Below are 3,558 nucleotides of genomic sequence, written 5' to 3'. Positions count from 1 at the left end.
GTGTGCCATATATGGAACTGTGACCTTAAAAACATTCATTGTACTTATTTTTATTTTTTTGGGGGGGGGGAGTCACACCCAAGGAACGAAACTCCTGGGTAACTCCTGGGTTACTCCTGGCTCTGCACTCAGGAATTACTCCTGGTGGTGGTAATCTTGGCTCTGTACTCAAGAAATATTCCTGGTGGTGCTCAGGGGACCTTAGAGAATGTCAGGGATCAAACGTGAGTCTAGCTGTGTGAAAGATGCCCTACCTGCTGTGCTACTGCTACAGCCCTCATTATACTTTTTCTAGTGCATGACAACTGTTGCATTTTGTGTACCCTTTTTCCTTCCTTCCTTCCTTCCTTCCTTCCTTCCTTCCTTCCTTCCTTCCTTCCTTCCTTTCTTCCTTCCCTTCTTCTTGCCCCCTTCCCTCCACATACAAGTCAAGCACTCTATCTCTAAGCTACATTCCTCCACAGTTTTTCATCGGAGTTTTTGATCATTTTCCTATCATTGTAGGGCTGGAGTGATAGCACAGCGGGTCGGGTAGGGCGTTCACCTTACAAGCGGCCAACATGGCCGACCCGAGTTCGATTCCTCCGCCCCTCTCGGAGAGCCCTGCAAGCTACCGAGAATATTTGATATGCCAGACACAGTAACAACAAAGTCTTCAATGGAGACGTTACTGGGCCCGCTCGAGCAAATCGACAATCAACGGGAGGGCCTTTACCTTTTTTGCCTTTTCCTATCATTGTAGTTTAAGTCATTTTATAATCTAACTGAACTGCACAAAAGTTGTTTACATTGAAGTCATTGCCAATAATTGTAGGAGATAAGAAAGCAATTCATGACCAGAGAGATGGTTCAATGGTTTGAGTGATTGATTTAAACACAGGAAGCCCGAGTTCCATCCTTGGCATTGCAAGTCCCCCGGCAATCCCCCAAGAGCAATTCAGAGTACAGAGCCAGACGGAGTCCCTGAGCATGGTTGTGTGTTCCCCACCAAATTAATTAATTAAATGAAATAAAGCAGTACCCATCAGACTTTTTGTGTCCCTGTGTTGATGAATAATTGGAAAAGGGCTGGAGAGATCATATAAAGTGCTTGCGTTGCATGCAACCTACTCTAGTTCAATTCCTAACACAGAAATGCATATGGCCCCCCAAGCATACTACCAGAAGTAATCACTGAGCACAAAGTAAACCCTAAGCACAATGACCAGTGGCCCAAACCTCCCAACTTTGACTAAATGAATGACCACACACGACAAAAATTATTTCACATAAATCCTAATTACCTTTATCTCTTTAAGCACATCTACTCTCCACTGCCATTTAGGCTATATTTCCTTTTTTTTAAAAAAAAAGTCTGTTTTGGGGAAGGAGTGATAGCACAGAGGGTAGGGCATTTGCCTTGTACGTGGTCAACCCAGGTTCGATTCCCAGCATTCCATATGGTTCCCTGAGTACCGTCAGGAGTAATTCCTGAGCATATGATCCAGAAGTAACCTCTGTGCATCTCAGGGTGTGACCAAAAAAAAAAAAAAAAAAAAAACAAGAAAAGAAAAAAAAAGGTGTGTTTTTAGGTTTGTTTTTTTTTCAAGGCCAGAGAGATAACAGAACCAGCTGAGCACGTACTTTACAGTATTTTACGTGCTGAAGCCCTGTTCCCTGTTTGCTTGAGCGTTACAGGGAGTGGCCCAAACAAAACCAAACAAATGTTTGTGTTTAGAGAGTTCCAATTACAGAGCACTTGTCTAGCACGTGGATTTCCGAGCACTGTGTGTACCACCTCCAGCACTGCCTTGTTTAAAAAGTTAATTTCAATAGTACTAAAAATTATCTATGTGCTACCAAGCATAAGAAAATCTATGTTTGGTATCAATATTTTAAAGCAAAATTTTCTTATTAAAGGTAAAAGTTCAACTTTAAAAACTTTAGTTGGTCTCTCTTCAGCAGCTGCTGCCTTATCTCTGCTTCTGATGGCTAAGACTCTTCTCTAAACTACCAGTCAACATGGCTCACAGATTTCCATCCATCATTCCAGAACAGAAGAAAGAACTCTCAGCTATTGCCCAGCACCTTGTTGCCAGTGGAAAGGGGATCCCGGTGCAGATGAGTCTATGGTCACCGTGGGGAATCTCCAACAGAGGACCAAAGTGGAGAACACAGAGAATTGCAGGATGTTTGATGAATCCTCTTCACATTGGAAAATTCTAGGAACCGAGCATCAAAGGCATGATCCTTTGCCCTGAGACTCACTACCAGAAGGACAGCCAGGGAAAACTTTTCAGAAACATCCTCAAGGAAAAGGGGATTGTGTTGGGAATTGAGTTAGACCAAAGAGCTGCTCTCTTCGAAGGAACAAAGAAAGCAACCACCATTCAAGTGCTCAGTGACTTTTCTGAGTGCTGTGCTCAGTAAAAGAAAGATGGTGCTGACTTTGACAAGTGCTGTGCTGTGCTAAGGATTGCTGACCAGTATCTCTGCAGCCTTGCTATCCAGGAGAATGCCAATGTTTTGACCCTCTGTGCTAGCATCTGCCAGCAGAATGAGCTGGAACCTAAAGGTTTTGAGGGTTGGATTTTTGGGGGGGACTCTTTTTGGAAGGGGGGTCCCACTCAGTGATGCACAGGGGTTACTCCCAGCTCTGCACTGAGAAATCAGTTCTGACAGTGCTCAGGGGACCATATGGGATGCTGGGGATTGAACCTAGGTTGGCCACATGCAAAGCAAATGCCCTACTCACTGTACTATCGCTGCTGTCCCTACCTATTTTTGAACTAGAGATCATTTCTAATGGAGAACATGATTTAGACACTGCCTTTATGTGACACAGAAAGTTCTGACTACTGTCTACAAAGCCCTCAGTGACCATCATATTTACCTGGAGGGCACCTTGCTGAAGCCTAGCTTGGTGACCGCTGCACATGCCTGCACCAAGACGACTACTCCAGAGCAAGTAGCAATGGCCACTGTTGTGACTCTCCACCGGACTGTTCCTGGCATTTGCTTTTTGTCTGGCAGCATGAGCCAAGAGGATGCTACTCTCAATCTCTGTGCCATCAACTTGTGCCCTCTACGAATCTTGGAAATTAAGTTTCTCTTATGGATGGGCCCTGCAGTCTGTTGCATTGGCTGTCTAGGTAACAAGTCTGCCAACAAGAAGGCAAGCCAGGAGGCTTTTATGAAGCCGGCTGTGGCAAATTCTCAAGCCAAAGGACAATACGTTCATGCGGGCTCTTCTGGAGCTGCTTCCACCCAGCCCCTCTTCTAGCATCCTGTACCTGCTAGAGAGATGGCTAGTCTGGCTCTAGCTCTTCTAGGGGTCTTAGAAGGAGGGCTTAAAATGAACCAGCTGTCGACTGACATCAGAAATTAGACAAAATTAATTATTTCAGATCCACTGGGAAGCCAATACAATTCAAACTGTTTTTCTTTCTTTCTTTCTTTCTTTCTTTCTTTCTTTCTTTCTTTCTTTTTTATTCTTTTTGGGTCACATCCGGCGATGCACAGGGGTAACTCCTGGCTTTGCGCTCAGGAATTACTTCTGGCGATTCTCGGGGGACCATC

At 44.6% G+C, this 3,558-nt stretch overlaps 1 pseudogene; it reads left to right on the top strand.

Annotated features, from left to right (window-relative positions):
• The first annotated feature begins 2,001 nt into the window (after positions 1-2,001).
• Positions 2,002-3,262, top strand: LOC130020519 (fructose-bisphosphate aldolase B-like; annotated as a pseudogene).
• The last annotated feature ends 296 nt before the right edge of the window (positions 3,263-3,558 follow it).

The sequence above is a fragment of the Sorex fumeus genome, unplaced genomic scaffold (genome assembly GCF_029834395.1).
Source record: "Sorex fumeus unplaced genomic scaffold, SorFum_2.1 ptg000012l, whole genome shotgun sequence".
In the NCBI taxonomy this organism is placed as follows: domain Eukaryota; kingdom Metazoa; phylum Chordata; class Mammalia; order Eulipotyphla; family Soricidae; genus Sorex; species Sorex fumeus.
Note: the sequence above shows the minus strand (reverse complement) of the source record. Positions and strands in the feature narration are given on the sequence as shown.